Source organism: Chaetura pelagica, unplaced genomic scaffold, assembly GCF_000747805.2.
Source record: "Chaetura pelagica isolate M959 unplaced genomic scaffold, ChaPel_1.0 scaffold117, whole genome shotgun sequence".
Lineage (NCBI taxonomy): Eukaryota > Metazoa > Chordata > Aves > Apodiformes > Apodidae > Chaetura > Chaetura pelagica.
Window position 1 is genome coordinate 6843244 of NW_009954185.1, and position 19288 is coordinate 6862531.

Here is a 19288-nt window from a genome sequence, read left to right on the forward strand (position 1 = left end):
GAATGCCTGAATCTTCAGCTGTATATATGGACAATTGCACACATATGTGTGAGAATTACTGTTTTCCGGGCTTTCAGAGAAGGTGATTACCTTCAGTAAGTTTTAACAGTGCTAGGGGTGATAATTAAAAGGAAATCTGTCCAGCACTCAGATGTTCCAAATAGTTGAAAACCAGATTTCCAGTGCAGGAGCAGTCTGATTTCCTAAAGAGCTCATATCTCCTTTAGGCATCTGCATGACGTTACACACTCAGCACGTTGCAGATGCAGATTTGTCCCTTTCAGTTTTGATGATTGCAGGCAGATTTCCCAGAGAGGGTCTGAGCTCCTGCGTTAAAGACAGCTCTTAAAAACCAACACAAACTGTCCAAGCAAAGGTCCAAGAGAAAAGGAACAAACTAAACAACCTTGGTCAGGAAAAAAATGTGACTGAAAACAGAGGGGTGAAGCAATGGCTCCCCCGAGGGAGCGTGCTGTGACTGAAGCACACACGTCACCAGTGGCTGCTGATGACACAGCCTTTCAGTGCTCATCCCACGGAGCACACCAGGCATGGGCTTCAGAAATGCTCTGAAGAACGTGTGGAAATTTTTTAAGACACGTGTTCCCACTGAGCACAAACCAGAGCCAGTAAGGATACTCCCAGGCTTAAGTACTTTGGTGAAATTAGGCCACAAAATGTCAGTCTCTTGCTGAACTGAGCTAGGCAGGAACCCAATACAACAAATTGGTTTGTTCAGCACATACGTTGATATCACTTACATTATGGTGATATCAGCTGGTTAACTGTGGAAATGCCTCCTATGTTACTTATCCTGCACTTCTTGCACTCTGCTTAACTTGCTGCAGCCACTTCCAAAGTTCCAGGCCTAAGCAGCAGTAATAAAACCACTAGCGCACAAATAAACATATTCCCCCCCCCTCATAATTAGTATTTCCTATGTCAGAGATGCAACAATCAGCTTTGCATGATTTACAAGCTTCATGTGTAATATCTTACAAATCATTACTGCTGGAAAGGAGAGTGTTGTACCACCGAAGAGCTAGGCACTGTCTTCCACCCATTTCTGGGCCTTATATTATCATACTGACACTGGGACAATCCACACCTTCACATAGATAGTGGCCCCAGGTTGCCTGAAAAGCACTCCTGTTTCAACATGTTCCCATTTGCCCCGTGGCCTGTAAACCAGGAGGCTTCCTACACTTACAAAAGTACAGTTGCATTTGTTCTCCTGATGGCAAATAACTACAGTAGATAAACAAAATATCCCATAGAGTATTGGGATCAAAGTGATATGATGTGTTGCTGAACTTCAGTTCCCAGATCTACAGCAACTGCCAGGTCATTAGGGCAGTGTCAGCTGAAGGGATTTTTCACAGCTGGACACTTGCACAACTGGGCACTTTCACAACTCCACAATGCTAGTGCCACATCATGGACAAGTCCCTGAACTCTTTGTATGAAAAACATCCAGCTTTAGAAGGAGGTGGGCAGGACCAGTAGTAAAAATAATACGGTTTATAACTCTCTCAGGTATTTCTAGGTTAAATCTTTTTGTCTGCACACAGCATCAAGCAAGAACACAGAAAGCAGGCACCGCCAGTCATCATGATGGGTGTTGTCTGGCTGCAATCACATCCCAGCATCCAGGAGTGCCTACAGGGTCTGCTCGTACCCATGTGTGGGGCTCCAGGAAAGCCATCGCTGGAACACCTGATGACAGAGGCAAAAAGTCTTTGCTGGCAGAAGTTTACACACACCCAGCAACATTTTGCACATATACTGGCAGGCTCTCATGCAGACAGTAATTGGGGCGAACCACATCAACATGTCTTTGCACACTGTTTAGAAGCTGCAGCACCTTTCTGAGTACCTTCTTAACTAGTTCATTAGCCCTTCAACACACAAACTGCTTTCACCTTGCTGTTCCCCTCAGCCTGCAAGGAGTCTGAAACAGTATCTCTGAGAGAAATGTGAGCTGCACAGTCCATGCTACAAATCTGCTCTTCCTAAAGTCTGGTGAAAATGGTAATGAGTGTACTTAAAAACTTCACTCCTAACAATGCAACCAAAAGCTTTTAGGCAATGAGCTCATGGATCACTGGTGGTTAAAGTAGCAGCAAAAAGGGATGCAGCAAGGAGAAGGTTCCTCTGAGACATTGTTTGCTGGGGGACTTAAAGAACTAATTCAAATTCTGCACCTTTGCATAACAGCCCTGCTCCACCTCCCTTCTAGAAGATATCCCAGGGGATTTAAGCCACCAAAACCCCTTTCTGTGGAAGCTTCCCAAGTGCCAACTCCCAGATACTTGTGTCCAAATCTCTACTTCTCCTCTGAAAACCTCTTGTATAAGTGAGATACCATGGGAAGCTTTAATATTGCACAATTAAAATCTGGACCAACACAAAGCACCATGTATTTTGTGTCAGAATATATAAATGCACAAAGTAAGTCCTTTGATAGCACAAGAGGTCATTCCCAACCATATGTGTTATGTGACTTCAGAGGTATAATGTAACTGCAATGTTACTGTGACACATTTTGTTCTTGCAGGTATAGGCCAAATAAGCACAGCTCTGTTTATATTCCCTCTTATAAAATTCAAACTTGTTTCCAAAGACACAGCTCTAATGAGATTGGAGATTTTGATGGAGTACAGTGTTCAAGTCAGACCTTGGAGCTCATCCAGCTCCAGAGCTGGTGCAATAGAGAGGTGAGCAAGAAGGCATAAAAATACTAATGAGATTCCATGCAGGATTTTAAAGGAAGAGGTGCAGGTATCATTCTGTTATTAGTCTTCCCCCTGAGCTCTGCAGGATTGTTAGCAGCAAAGCCCAGCATTTTTCTATCCCATCTGAAATGTGCCAGCATAGTGCCAGACAATTTTTGAGAATTTCCTGCTCCTCAGTAGTTAAATTTTGTCTTTTGCAATTTTCAGATTTCTGACAGAACTGCTGGTGACAGTTGTAATAATATTCTGTAAAATGTTGTGGTGGTGATTCTTTGAATGCCTTTGTGGTTTGCTGTCCAGAGTTATAATAACCTATGTTTGCCCAGATATGTGTTCTCAGCTTGGAAGCACTGGAGTTAGCATTTACTCTTCTGCCTGGGTGACTGCACGTGTGTGCCAGCATTTGTTGCTGAACACGTGAGCAAGTCTCTCTGCAGGTATTTGCCAGGAAGCACCTGGCTCCTCAGAAGGTTGACATAGAATAGCCAGCTTACATTAACATTTGCTTCATCCTAGGTCTACACATATATGTCCTTAGTAAAAATTGCTGAGTGAAACTTTGAGAATCAGGATTGTGAGACATAGATTGAAATCATGTATATGTTTACGAGGCAGCAATTTCAGCTAAAGTGTGTGCAGCTTTGGGAAGAGAACTCTAAACAAAACTAAAAAGAAGATCTCAAAACCACTCATAGCCAGTCATAAAAGATCTTCTCTGGAGTCTTTCTGTATCCTATAAACCCTTTATATGTCTTTGTGTCCTTGAAAAAAAAAAAGAAAAAACAACAGAAACGAAGAGAGAGATGTGCAATATGCATGGCACTGGACTTAGTTTTATATAAACACAGATATATCCCAAAAATACTTTGCAAAGTAATAAACTAGACCCTGAGAGTGTACAGATGCTATGAAAGCCAAGGTCTCTATTCTGTGCCAAGCAATATCTCCTATATGTATTTTAAAAACTGGATCCCAGTCAGCAGAAATATTGAAAAGGGTTAGCTCTAGGGATGGGAAGAAAAGCTACATTTAATCTGAGAAGAAAATCCTTCATGGTTTGGCTGCACCCAAACAATACTATACCCTCTGAAAGTTTGGCTTTTGAAATGAATACATGGTCTAGAGGAAGGAAAAGCTGAGCATCCCCTCTGTAGTGACTATTCCAGTTCAGCTTTGCACACCAGTATTGCACAGCATTTGCTGCAATTGAAGAATTGCAGTATTATGTGTTGCTATTACACACACCAGATGTGGAAACTCAGGTCAAAGAGTACATTTACCCCAATGCTCACAAATTAAATGCTGTAAAGTGAGCCTTTAATCCATGACCTTTTATTAATCCTTGTCCTGTTATCCATTAGTATTAAAGCACTTCTGAATCTCTACACTTAAAAGTGCACTCTCATAAGGCTAAAGGTTTTCTGGATGGTAACATATTGGGATGCTAAATAGTAAAATTTTCCTTGGGAGTTCCAAAACTGTCCTTACATGCCCTGAAAAACCTCATCGGAGACCCCAAAATCCTGCAGCTGTAGAGCTAAGCACAATTTATGTGGAGCAACCATGCAGAAAATCTTCTTCCAAAGCCAAATTCTCTTATTGATGTAAACTGTTCTTTGTCTCTTACCATTTTTTTACATTCCCTCTCCTGCACCACTCCCCCTGCTCCCTCCTCACAAGGGGGATCATCCTCTACTAGCTGAAGTTATGAGTTGTGTTCTTTCCTTTGTTGTCTCTCTTCCTGACCAGTGATGGTCAGTCACACCCTTTTTGGGGCAAATGAGCCTCAGCAGCACAGAGGATGCCTGTGGGTTGAGGTCTGTTTCCTGGGCTGTTCTGTTCACACTTTTCACTCATACCTCCTAACTCCACACTTGCCTCCTGGTTGCAGGCTACACTCCTCTCCAGGCTGTGGTCCTCATGCTGAGTTGCAAAAAATCTCTTCTTGGTGATTAAATTTCTGACCAGCTGTTAGGCCCATGAATTAGATCAACAAGACAGGTTGAGCAATGATTCAGCTAAATGCTGAGCCTCCCAAGAACTTCCTCTCTCTCTGGCAACCATCCTAAAGCTTGTTTTATTCTCCAACTCCATCTTTTCTGTTTTTCATGCTTCCTTGACTTCTCACTTTATTCCTTCCAGCTGCTGGGCTCCTTCTTTTCTTCTCTTCCTTGATCACTCACTCTTCTCCTGTTGGGATTTCCATCCCATAATGTTCTCCACTCCTTTCTCCCTGGGAAACACACAGGCCCTGACTCTACTGTCGCTGCCTCACTGCCCATCACTCCACATCACCTTTCATCTCAGAACTCCTGAGATAGTAAGTTTGGTCCTCACACACTGCCAAGAGGCTGCAAGGAAAAATCTGACTTAATCATATGAACTTACATGTTCCAAGCTGAGATTTCACTGACACTCTGACACTCTGTTTTCAGCTCACTTTTCATGAGTTTGCTAGAGAAAAAGTAAAATTGAGACTTATCACCCAAATGTAGAACTTGGTTTAGGAAAGGGTTGAGCATTTATTGGAATCCTTTTGTACTTGAGGAATATATGAGGGTGCTACACACTGTACATGTCCTGTGTCTTCTACGTTTTCAACACAGTTTGCTTAAATGCATGTAACTACAAGCTCTCTTAAACCAGGATGCTTACATTTATCCATGTGTTTTCTGGAATTTAAGCCTCAGCTGCTATTGAAAGGGAAGCTGCTATTCTGGAAAGAGAAAATATGCACAAAAGGGCTCCAAATAATAATAATTAAAAAAAATATTTTTTTAAAAAAAAAGCTTGATAGTGATGTATTTATTTTTTAAGAATTAAAGATTTATGATTTCTATAAATATCTATATGACTGTATATAATCTCCCAGACACCAATTTTCCTCTTTTTCCATCTTCTTCTATTTCTCTTAAGAGAAACAATTTTTCCAGTGGAAGGATATGTTGAATTAAATAGTTTTTTAATTATTTTAAACAAAATTAAAGGAAATCCAAAAATTTATGCTTCACAATCTAATACCAACAAAACAGTGAGATATTTACTGACAAGATGCTCCTGACACTTTTCTTCTGTGTTAGAAAGCAGATTCTACCACGATCTTACAATATCATCAACTCAATACCACTGTTTTTTCCTCTATCTGTTGCTTCTGAGCACCCATAGGTGTAAAGGATATGCTCAGAATTATCTGTAATTTTAACAGTCACTCCTTTGATATCATAGCATGCCTCACTTTCACATGTAATAGAGAAGAAAGTGGTAGCTGACTCACTGTTCTGAGGAACTAATCCAAGTAAAGATGTGCCTTCATGCTAGTGTAAATGTAAATTACCCCCAGGAAATAAAAATCCAGTCTCCTCCTAAGATTTGTTTCAGCTCAAGGAAGAACTCATGGCAAATATTGTGCAGCTTTACTTTATCCAAGAAAGGCCGTGAAGACATTTCTTTATCATGTTGATAATCTGCTTCTCATCCTAGTCATTCTCTGAGACTGAGCTTCTCTGGGTGAGAGACATGGTCATAGGAAACAATATTCTTCATTGACAGCTAATCTCAGAATTTCAACTGCTCCCCTCTCAGGTGTGCTGGAAAAAAGGACTGGAGACAATTCTGTTTAATATCTGTATCAATTATTGGGCTGAGGGGATCAAGTGCACCCTCAGTAAATTTGCAGATATTAAGCTGGGTGGGAGTGTTGATCTGCTTGAGGATAGGAAGGTTCTGCAGAAGGATCTGGACAGGCTGAGTCGATGGGCAAGGGACAATTATATGAGGTTCAACAAAGACAAGTGTTGGGTCCTGCACTTCAGTCACAGCAACCCCCATGCAACGCTACAGGCTTGGGGAAGAGTGGCTGGAAAGCTGATCAGAGGAAAAGGACCTGGGGGTGTAGATCGACAGCCAGCTGAGTATGAGCCAGCAGTGTGCCCAGGAGGCCAAGAAAGCCAACAGCATCCCGGCCTGCATCAGAAATAGTGTGGCCAGCAGGAGGAGGGAAGTGATTGTCCCCATGTGCTGGGCACTGATGAGGCCACATCTCAAATCCTGTGTGCAGTTCTGGGCCCCTCACTACAAGAATCACATTTTGGTCCTGGAACGAGTCCAGAGAACAGCAACCAAGCTGGTGAAGGATCTGGAGAACAAGTCTTATCAGGAGTGGCTGAGGGAGCTGAGGTTGTTTAGCCTGGAGAAAAGGAGGCTGAGGGGAGACCTTATCACTCTCTACAACTACCTGAAACAAGGTTGTAGCAAAGTAGGGGTCAGTCTCTTCTCCCTAGTAACAAGCAACAAACAGGACAGGAAGAAATGGCCTCATATTGCACCAGGAGAGGTTTAGATTAGACATTAGGAGAAACTTCTTCACTGAAAGGGCTATCAAACACTGGAACAGGCTGCCTGGGGAAGTGGTTGAGTCACTGTCCCTGGAGGTATATAAAATACTTGTAGATGTGTTGCTTATGGACATGGTTAAGTGGAGGACTTGGCAGTGCTAGGTTATAGGTTGGAATTGATGATCTTAAAGGTCTTTTCAAACCAGAACAAGTCTGTAATTCTGTGACTGCTAATGCTTTGGGGGCTAGGCTGAGATCAAGAAAACTTTACTCCAGTTCCCTGCACTGCTGGACTGTGGGACTTCAGCCAAAATATTTTGTCTCTACCTCTACCAGCAGTTCCACAGCATCTGTGAAATAAGTCCTCTCCTGACAATGTGAGGTGCTGTTGAGCATACAGGATAGTTTGTGGTGGGACCACTGATAATATAATTAGCTGCTGGAAGAGCTACCAGCAAAGCTGGTGGATGCCACAGATCTGACACAGATATCTAGGTATCTCCCAAAGAACAAAAGGGAAAAGGAAGCAATGTAACCTTCTTCAATGTAATGGTAGTTCTCCTGCTGAGGGACTGTGTGAAAAGTTTGAAGGTGTAAGATCAGTTTACGTTCTGAATACAATGCCAGCTGAGGTGCCAGAGTGTGTAATCAACTACCTCTGAGAGCTCATTTTGGATCACACCACGTGGATCTGCCACCTGCCATCTTCAAAATCTTACCCAGCATCTGCACCCTCTACAAGCAAGTCACGAAAACTAAGCACCTTAAGGGGCCAAAACGCACAATGAAATTGGCAGATCAAAGTAGAACCTAGGACAATAAATCATGTTTTCCTTCTTTCAAAAAAAATTATTCCGGGAAACTGTATGGCTCAGGGGACTGGTATGGGGATCTGGAGCCTTTCATCGCTGATCCAAACATGACCCAAGTCAGTAGTGACCAAAAAAATGGTTACCGTTTGGCAGATGCTTTGTGGCCTAGAGTATTTGAAATCAGTTGATGGTCTTAATCCAGTTCCCAGTGGACAACTATCCACATCACAGAAACCACCACCACAATTGGCACCCTTACTGGCAGCCTTAGCAGGTTGGCCAAGGATTAAATAAGTACAGAGACTGAGCCACCCGCTTATGCCTAGCTAGAGGTTGCCCCTCTAGGCCATGGATGAGACACAAGGATGGGGTGGAGTGGGGAAGCTCACACACCCTCTGCTTGTGCTGTACTGGTTTTGTGGGCAAGGAGAGGAATTCATTTTCCAGGGCTGTGATTCAGGCACCCTTCATAAGCAGTATATTCATATACATGTGCTTAAGCATGAATTTAGAACGGAGTCAGAAACTGAGATAATTTCAGGATTTGCTCTCAAAAACTAAGACACCAGATTTCTGGACAATTCATCAGAGCCAGGGTGGTTATACCAAGGACTGCATTTAACAAAATGCCTACAAGCAACCTGTAAAGCAGCTCTACTTTGAGAAACATTCCTTTTGCTGTGCTATGTTGTCAGTCATCATTTTAATTATCTCACAAGATGTCCTAGGGTGAATATAATCTGTGCCAGCTATTGTCAGAAAGCTAAAGCTGATTTCTAATTAGGTATACAATGGCAACTATCATGTAAGCAAGGATCTGGTACACCTCAAAAAACATATCTGTGCAATATGAAGAAAAGCAGGACTATTGTTAGCACTGAAATTGCTTTTCATTTTCAGAGAGGTAAAATACACCAGTCCTTCTGATTTATTTTTACCCAGTGTAGGAGATCTTCCTCAGTGACTTGATGGATTTTGCCACTTTTTTCCCAAGAAACAGCACTGTCCTAGTAAAATACTGTGAGCTACCCCTGCCACTATTCAGGCAATGGTTGGATGGAGCCAAAATCTAACTTAAACAAGGCAGCACCTAGGATAGCTGAGTGAAGGGCAAATAGCACACATTTTTATGTGTTTCCCTGTGCAAAGACATGGAGAGACCTTCCCCAGCTTGCAGTCCAAGCTGGCAACGCTAGAAGAGGAACTGCAGTGCAGAGCTGGGAAAGGCTTCCCCAAAGTCACCCCAAAACCTTGGCAGCCCTTGAAGCCACTTCTGTGCTGTTTCATTTTATACCTCTTACAGAATTGCAGCAGACACAGCAAACAATGTCAGTTCTGCCCAAGACACAGGGAATGAATTCTGCCAGCAGCTAGAGGCTCCCCTTTCCTATAAACCTCTGTGATAGCCATAGCACCTCATTGCTTGTTGTACTTTGTTACATCAAGTCTTTATCTGACTTTATCTATCAGATCGGTATTTTCCACTACCAGAGTACTTCAACACCTAGCTTCCGTACCTATAGTAAGGCTGAAGTGCAAGCCAGCCTGTGAAAACCAGGCCTTTTCTACCTACCAGAAGGAACTGTCATTTGATCTTTCCTGCAGTATGGCCCTCATACGTTTTATTTTGTAAAGCAATTCTTACAAAATTGAAATCCCAGGAAGCAAAAGCGGCAAACTCTCAAGGTTCCTTGTCTGTTGCACAAAAATGCCTTGTCCCAGAGAGCCATTTCCATTGGGTTTTATTTACATCGGAATTAATGCTCAGATGAGTGGGTCTTTGTAAAGGGAAGGTCCAGGTTTGGAAATGAGCTGAGAGCAAAGTGGTGAGAGCCAGGCCCTCTTCCTGTTAGCTGCAGGAGCACCACTCAGCACAGCGTATTGCATGACCCTGGACATCCACATGCTCCTGCCATGCCAACACATGTTAGATGTGAAGAGCACCCTAATAGAAGTACTTGACCTAAACTGAACAAATTTCCTAATTGCAATAAGACAACACTTGAGGGTGTGGTTACCACAGAAAATCACACCCATGGACAGATTAAGAGCACCTGGCTGCACCTCATGCCTCCTAATGTCCCAGGGGCATGATTATCTCATCAGGTGCCACCTGCCAAGTCTTGTTGCTGAGGAGCTGGCTTTGGCATGCTGCATAGTTGGGGTGGGGAGAGGAGCACACAGGGGCAGGCACACATGCTTGTCTCAAGTGCATTCCTTAAAATTGAGCATTTACACCAAGACAATGCCTTGGTACTGCTCAGAAACATGTCTGCATTTGGGGAGCAAGGTGTTGTTTCTAAATCCTCTCCCACACCCCTCACGTCCTCAGCATGCTTGCATTGTGTGTTACTGGTTAATGGACATCCCTGAACTTGCCACTCTCCAGCCACAGCTTTTCCAGCCATTCAGTGCAGCCTACAACAGACTCGAACAGATGGAGGAGCCCGAAAAAATTGCCCTGCTGACAATTTTAAAAATGTTTTGCCCTTTTCTCCCACAAGAGGACAAAGCTGAAGTGAGACACAGGCTCTATGGCTTCCAAAGTGCTCTGACCATAAAAACGGCATGCCGGCTTCAAAGGAGATTGCATGTGTCCAGGTGAGCTTACACTGGGCATATTGCCTCTGCAAGTAAATCCTTCCCACCTCTACTCTTTCATCTCCAGTTCAAGGTGTGAAGCCTAACCACCACACAGCAATTAGTGGATCAAGGGAAAACAGACCAAGCCTCTGCCCCTGCCAGGGCTGTGGAGCTCCTCTGGAACAACGAAGAGCGTAAAACACAAGACAAAGCTCCAAGCCCAGAGGTAAGTTATTCTCGGTCGAAAAGATCTGTCTAGGGAACAAACTTTCAGAGATTAGACTAATCCAGAGTCTGGTGACCTTTAGGTCATAGTGCCAGAACTTCCTCTTTGATATACCCTTTACAACATAACCGGAGTGACATTAACAACAATAACCTGACCCCATCCCTCCCCTCAGAAGCACCTACCCTAGGCAGAGCTCCCCAGAGACAGAGAAGGGAGAAGAACAAAAGACTCCAAGAAGTCTACACTAGGGATGTGCCAATCTAATTGTTATGGGCGGTGCTCAGATACTGTGATGAGAGGTACCAATTAAAGAAAACAACCAAAAACTGTAAAGCTGGATGATGTACCCTTTAGGCCATGGGAGTGGAGAAAAAGTAATTTACTGTTAATCAGATGAAGCCATATTTATTCATACTCCCACCCTTTTGATAGCATCAAAGTCCAATGGATTTGAAGCTTCTCTGACACACTCAGCTGTAGCCCACAGCAGCAGGGAATAGATTTAAGCCCTGTCCTTTGCTCCTTGCTCACCATGCTGTACAGCAGTGCTGTTCTCCATCCAGCAAAACCCTCCTCTCCTTTAAGGCTCAGCACAACAGGTCTGATTCAGAAATGTTCTCCTTCCTCATCATTCCCCTTGAATTTCTCACCCTTAGTCATCAGACTAAAATACAACTTTAATGTGGAAAGTTTTGTGGGTATGTTTTGTTTTCTTTTAAGTTCAGAAAAGAAAAGGTACAACCAGAGGGGGGAAAAAAAGTGTCTCATGCTTGAGAGGACTCTTTTAACCAAGGAGTCACATGGCTCTCTGGCCAGCAGCCAAAGGAGTCATGAGAGATGCTGCCATTCCCCTCAGCACTCCCTTAACCATGTCCTGCCTGCTACCCAGCCTGCCACCAGCCACCTCACACCCCAAGGCCAGCGGCTCTCCTCAGCCAAGAATTGCTCAGCTGTGTCCATGGGTGGCTGGCTGGCTCCCATGGGAGGAGGAGGCACCGTCAGAAATGATGCTCCTGACTTTGGCAAGTGGTGCTTTCCCCCTGCCCTCTCCTCAGGGCCACATTGGACATGGTGTTGAAGCAGGTGATAGTGGTGCCATGTTTCAGATGAGACACAATCATGCTGTCTCCGCTGCTTGTGGTCGGAAGAGAGTCACTGAAAGTAATGACGTGGCACTTACACTGCATTTTCCTTTTTCAAAGTGCTGTGGCAGCTTCGCTCTCCTGCCCCTCCCCTACCTCCAAGCCATGCCAGCGTTGCCCTACTAAAGCTGTGGGGAACTGAGGCAGGCAGAAGTCAGCATCCTGCTATTCAGCATTTCAGGCATTGGTCCAGTCTTGGACATTGCCTGTCTTCACTACACAGCAAAACTCACCATAGAGAAGGGTGGAAAAAAGAGGCTACCCCACTGCCTTGTCTAAGGACCTGGTCAATCAGAGATACCTTTGGGCTTTTCCAGATACTTTCTTGCCTTGCTACTGGGGATGTTAGGACCAGTGCTGGTCCTGCATGTCCATACAGTTCTACTGGGTGCTGCATTCCACCCCAGCAGTGAGTGAAATGATCCTTGCTCAGTTCACTTGAATATAGGGAGGATTAATTCACTTACGATCCTTTAATGAAAGAAACTATTATTAAATAGTAGTCACATTTCATAAAGTTCAGCCAGATTAGGAAGGTGGATATGATACCCACTCCCAGTACTGCAGTACTTCAACAATTTTAAATTAAATGCACCTCAAATTGTTTTCCAGGTGCTACTTGCAGGCAGACAGTGGTTTATATCTTTATGGCTTATGCTCACTTCCAGCTTTGAAAGCTGGTCTGCCCTATAATGCCTCACACGTAATAAGCAAATGCCACAGTGCTTTTGAAGTGCTTCTCCCCTCAAAAAATAAATAGCATTTTGTTTTTACTTCAGCTCTTACTGGCTCCAGAGGCCATAACGGTTCTTCCAATAGCCCATAGAACTGATTTTGGGTTTTGTCTGACATAGCTCCTATTAATATTGCTTTTGCTTTATGTTCCTGAGAAATATGGCCACATTCCCTTTAAACTGCATAATATGACAGCCTGTGCCAAGGCTGTACTCAAATGGACAATGGAAGAGCAAAGCTTGTGCTGACTTTACGTTTGGTTCTCCTCTCACTTGCACCAGAGTCACTCCCTTGACTTCAACAGAGTCATTCCCACCTTAGTAACTTGCTGAGCTGTGGATGAAAGTCTAGGGAGAGGAAGTGTCTGGCCCTCAAGAATGAAAAGACAAGATATAAGAGCTTCCCAAAAGTCTGCACAGAGTTATAGTGATGGCCACCCAGGAGAAAATATTTTTGAATGCCTTTGTTGTGCATTCCAGGTACGTGCTGGTGGAAGATACAACTCATCAGCATTAGCTTTGCACCACAAATCTGCCAGTGAAGTCCCTGGAGTTCAAGCAAGTTTTGAAAGTGGTGCCAATGATTAGCAACAGGGTGGCTCTACTTCAAATAAAAAAAAGTGAGAGTTGCAGTACAGTGACTAGTGGACTTGGTGCCCCCTCAGAGGAGCAAATTCTTCTGCCACATGTTAAACATCTGAGGCTAGCTCTTCCCTTCCTTTGCACACTTGCTGTACCACTGGATGTCCTTTTTTTCTTACTCCTTAGGAACTCAGGGTGAAATTTGACCTTGGACAAAGAGCTGGAACAAAGACTATGTCACCATGATGATTAAGTGGGATTTCTGCATAAATGTGAATTTTATTCTTTGTGGGTTTCTGCCATGAGGGAAATCTGATCCACAAGTATAGGCTGAAAAGAAAATAAATGTTCAAAAATGCAACCATGACATGGGTACACACTGTATGCACAATAAAAATTATTTCCAGAAAAAGATACAATAACTCTCTAATTTAGTCTGTCTTCATATTTTCCAGAGAAGGCATGATTTGCTGTAAAAATAATTAATAGGTGATAATCATCTTACTGTCAGATCCTAGTGGAAGGAAGATTTTTTTTATTATGAGAGCAACTATTTGACCTTAACTATCCTAACTTTAGACAAGTTGCCTATACCTTATTAGAATTGAATAAGCAGCTTTCAGCTCCACCACATTAACAAAGAAAACTGCCTTTTAGAAAGAAAGTCCAAGAGGAAATCATGGAAAAGACAACTCCGTGCCTTCTTCTGAAGCTTTCTCCTAACAACATTTAGGCAGTAACAAAAGAGCAAAGTCATAGAAATACACTGCATATGGACAGAAAAGCCTACTGAAAAAAATTTAACTCTCTTTAAGTCTCTGTATCTAGAATTTCTTCATATTTGCTCTAGTTCAAGTATTTGCAATGCTCCTTATGCAGGTGTTGTAGCTAAAGCAAATACATAGGAGTTGTCTTAACAAGAAGCAGCCAGCAAGTCCCATGCAGCTCTCCATAATGGAAGAAAACTGTATCCTTTTACCTTTGGGGGAGAATTAAACAAGAGTAAATGAGGAGAGGGTGCTAATAACCGTTAAAAGACTAAAAGACATTCTCCAGGAACCTGCCTTCCTTGGCTTTTCTTCCAGAGCACTCCTGTACCTGAACTCCTGATCTTTCTTAGCCTCCCAAGTAATTCTGGGCTTGTAAACCCGAAGCTTTCAGTGACAAGTTTCTTCAGCTCATTGCCAGGGTATTCACATGTGCGTGGCACAATCCCAGAATCCAGAAGTCTTGGAAGTTTTGCTTTTGTTAATAGATATTTTGGTCATGGTTCTCATGACCAGAGGCCTGGCTGGTTCTCATACAGCTCTTGCATGGAGAGAGCTACTGTAATACTACATAAATTATATACCTGGGGCAAGTTGGGGTAATGCTGTGCAGGAGGGCAGCGAGGCATCAGGGAGGAAAGAACAAAACTAATGAGAAGAATCAAGCAGACAGTTGAACTTGGAGTTGCAAAAAGCCATCTGTCAGGTAGTTAGCAGGCAAAGGTGTTTTGCCAGCATGCATGAAAGACACCAGTGAGAGTCCACTGAGGATCAAATGATATACAAAGGTTATGGGCTGAAGAAATCAGGCTTGCAACATTAACCACTTCTGTAACACGTGGTGTCAGCATGTCTGCAGAACTCCTTTGATCTAGAGCTGGTCCTAGCTTTCTGTTGTTTGTGGTAACTCTGGAGGACTAGAGGGTTAAAATGTATTTTGGGGTCTAGGAATCTCTCTGACAGTATTTCTGTCCAAATTACACAGTCCCATACACTGAGAAAACACTTGGCACCATCCTACCTTTAGCATGCCATATTGCCAGGTACACATGGTGCATTTTTTCAGTTGCATAAAATGTATTTGCCAGTCTAACTGTATAATTGCAGCTCACTTTGTTTTGCTCTTTAACACCTCCTTTGAAAATTGTCTTCTGAGGGATTTGCTTTGTTCTTTGTTTAATATGCAAGCATATCTGCATTTAATCTTACCTACTCATCTGAATATTTCACGTTGCTTTATATTCACTTGTTGTATTTTGTTAGTAATGCAGCACATGTAATAATTCCACACTGTCATCCTAGAAACTCTGGATGCTGCCACTTTTCCTTGTAATTACCTAAGTCATTACTTTTTTTTTTTTTTTTTTTTTTTTTTTTTTTTTTTTTTTTTTTTTCCATTTTAAGGTGTGCTAGAGGTCTAATTCTCAGAATCTGCTTGCCACAAGGTATTGAGAGAGGTGCCCACCTCCAAATGCATTGGATTCAAGGATACTCAGAACTTGGATGCCTGGCCTAGACAACATCTGAGAGAGGGGTGTCCAGTCATAGTTTTACCAAACCTCTGTGGTTTTGGACAGGAAATTTTAGTATCAGAAAAATGGTGGACTTTATCTTCCAGAGGTGCCAAGAAGTTGTATCACACTCTCCATCTTTGTGTGTAGCTTCAGTACATGGAAATAACCTGTGTCAGGCAGGTAAGCGAACTTCATAGTGATTATGGCAGCCCAGCATGCAAATATTCTTTATCTTTCTTGTTTCTGCTGAGCAAAAGCATTAGCTTTAGGTGATCCTGAAATTAGTTGATATCTTCTGAAGGGTCACCTCTTCTGTCTCTAAGCCAACACATGTCTGTGTAGACATAGTAAAGTCGAGGACCTATTCCAAATACTTTTATATATTACTATTATTACAGTACAATGTAACAGGAGTATCCTAAGGATCTCAGCAGAGCTCTCCTCAGGCACAGGACACTGCACAAATAGAGGTTGGGAGAGCAAGCTTGCCCTAAAGAGTGTGCAGTGTCAGTTATAGGGTAAATAAGGTGCAGAATGATGGATAGGGAATGATGGATTTCCCAGTGACTGAGCCAGGGATAATCCTGTTCACATAACAGCCAGTTTTATCACAGAGGTCAATACAGTCCTAATCTAACCAGGATGGGAAGAGTGGGCCAGATTTTGTAGCCCTGACTATTTCAGGTAATGTGGGAGCAACAGTCATGCTGATTGCCATGCCTGCTGTCCTCTGGAAGGGTCTGCACCAAAGAGCAGACTGGCTGTTCTCTGCTTGTGTAGCTCCCTCCGGCTCTGCACAAGCAAAGAGACAAATCTCAGGGCCTGTCCACAGCAATCCTAATCTTTAGGGATTAAGCATGAGTACTTTCCTGCAGGCATATGACAAATATGCATTTCTTCTAACCTACTTCCCACCAGTGTGGAGAAGCCCTGTTGTAAAGGATGTGGAATTCTAAGGACATGGGAGCATCAGCAGAACAGATGCAAGACACACAGAGGATTTTTCTGCCTCTGCATTTCCTAACCAGCCAGTAATATCTACTCACTAATACAAATTATTTGCTGTATTATGATCTTAAAATCTGTTGCTGATTTGAAGATTTATGCTGCTGTTACCACATACACACACACTCTCTCTTACGAGTTATTCCCAATGGCTTTATAGCAAGTAACTGAATCATCTCTGTCTAGGTACCAGCAGATAATCTCTGAAATAAGCTTCTTAACAACCTACTCTCATGTTGCTGGTGAATGCATCCAACCCTAAAGAAGGTGAACAGTGGAAGGAGTACACAAATGGAAAGTTAGACTCTCACCACCACCTTTCCAAGAAGCTAAATATGTGTAAGTGTATAGATACACATGCAGTCAAACACACACTGCAAGAAACAGTGCCAAAAAGTATTATACATAATCCTGTTTTTTAGACATTTATACTAATTACATCGGTATTATTAAATGTCAGTTTTATACTTTAAATATGTAATTGGATTACCAAAATATGTCCAGAGCATTAAAATGCATCAATCATGCTACTGCCAGCTATTCTAGCTGCAGTCAGTTTTCTTTTTCAAAAAGTCAGACACTAATTGCTTCTGGTTGTAAAAATGTTTGCAGTGTCTCAGGGGGCCCAAGGTTAGTATGCAAGCAGCCCACAGAAGATTACTTTATCAGATAGCATGCTTACAATATAGAAATCAATTTGGTAAAGAAGTTGGTTATTTAAACAAATTTGTAATGTAGGACATTACAACTTTCTTCCCAGCTGGAGCACTCAAAACACGGAGGCCCTGGTGCCTTTTCAGTTTTGAAGATGACATTTCATTTCATGATTGCCTTTTTCATTCTGATAAATCCCGATTCATAGCAATGGGATTTTTGCTTTACAGCTTTTCCAGCAGAATAAATGAGCTGCATCATATGTCACCCCCACCTCAGCCTGCCTCGCACACACACCAAGACAGGCAGAGCACAGACACCCTACACGTGGTTTGCTTATCCACTACGTCTTGCCCCTTGAACATGGGTTCATCTTTATCCCTGAAGGACCAGCAACGCCGAGGCCAAGGAGTTGTTCCCATAGTCAAAAGATGGTGGAGATCACAGGCAAAAATTATGTAACCATTGACAGTGCATGAGAGCTCAGTTAATAGCAGCTTGGGAAGCATCTTCCCCTCCAGAGAGTGAGGGTAGCAGAAACGGGCACCAGAAGATAATGCTCGAACAGGCTCTACTATGCTTTAATCTTTAAAAGCTACCATTAGTAAGCCAGAGAAGTATATTTACCCACAAGATAAACACCACAAGTTCGCTAGGCTACTATCCATTAAGAACTGAAATAACTCCTCTTTCTTTCAACTCTGAGACGGGAGCGAGGCAAAGCATCACAGCGTGCCCAGCTCCCCCCGCTGCTGCTCCCCGCTTACGGGGGTGAAAGGGGCTGCCCAGCTGAGACGCAGCGAGCCCGGCCGGGGGCTGAGGCAGGGGATGGCAAAGAGCTTGGGGCAAAGAGGGGCCGGGCAGCTCTTCCCTCCGGCCCCGGGCACGCTGCTGTCTGCCCGACGAGGCAACCGGCTCCGTCCCTCCGGAGTGATGGATGGAGGGAGGTGCGCGTCTCTTTGGGACTGCGCTTTGTTGGGTTTCACCTCCTGATCCCTTTCCCTTCTGCTCTGCTGGACTGTAATAGTCGCTGGGGCTCCGGCTCCGCGGGTCCAGCTCCCAGTGACCTGCCGCTGAGGGGATGAACTGGGGATGGTGCAGGGAATGGCGAGGGAGCGTTTCTTTTTTCCGCAACAACTCCTCATTGTCGCGGGGCAGCGCTCAAAAGATCCCCAAGCAGTTCGCTCTAAATAAAGCAAGCATTGCTTCCCTTGTATTTCCCCTCAGCAGTCGCCTTAGTATTATTATTATACTTCTATAGCTTTTGCTTTCGGACCTTATAATTATGTCACACAGCAAGGGAAACCGCGAGCATCCCAGCATCTGGTGTGCGGTTGAAAACTTTTGTTTCAAGATTTGAACTATTTATAGAAGGAAAACTTTGTAGGATAGTAATTTCCTACGGTTTTGAGAAAAATATGGCTACGCTTATATTAAAAGGGTGTATTTATTTATTTATTACGACTCCTTCCTCCTGTTTTGTTTTTTTTTTTAATAATAAAATGGCACTGCCATTTTTTTTTGTTACAAGCTCTTGGTCACCTACCAGCAGACATAGCCCGCCTGTGAACAGAAACACGCAGCTCTGGCTATCTGGTTTAATCAAGAGCATCCAACCGAATTAAACCCGAAGTGCTTCCATAAATCAAGCACCTTTAAAAATCGGTAGCCAAGGCATATGCATTTCACTAATAATTAAGAAGGTAAAAATAGGCGTTCAGTTTCTTTTTATGGGTGTGTTTATTCCTACTTTCCTTCCATAGCGGTGGGTTGCATTTTTTTCCACAGCCCACGGAAAACACACAACACACACCCAGAGGAAACACACGCGCACGTGCTTGTTCATGTCTATGTGCTCCCGTGCACGCATAGACAGAAAAAAATATCTCTGGTTATAGAAGTCCACATACAGTTCAGGGGTAGGAGCTCAGATTTTGCACCCGCCGGGAGCTCGGCACAGGGATGCGAAGGGAAATCCGCCCGGACCCCGCGGCCAAAGGGAATGCGAGGCCGGGGATACTGAGGCGGGTTTTCCCCATCACTAACTGGGTTCACCCGAGCCGAGGTGAGCCTGAAGCTCCCGCTGCTCTTCCCGGAGCTCTCCTGGGCCCGATCCCCGAGTCCCGGCACGGAGGGACGCGCCGCGCCCCGGGCCGGAGGGATGCTCGAGGGAGACAGAAGGCTCCCGATTTCAGAG

At 43.6% G+C, this 19288-nt stretch overlaps 1 protein-coding gene across 2 annotated transcripts in view; it reads right to left on the bottom strand.

Annotated features, from left to right (window-relative positions):
- Window positions 1–19288, bottom strand: part of WNT7B (wingless-type MMTV integration site family, member 7B) — a 100945-nt gene that overhangs the window by 71324 nt on the left and 10333 nt on the right. The window lies entirely within an intron of this gene.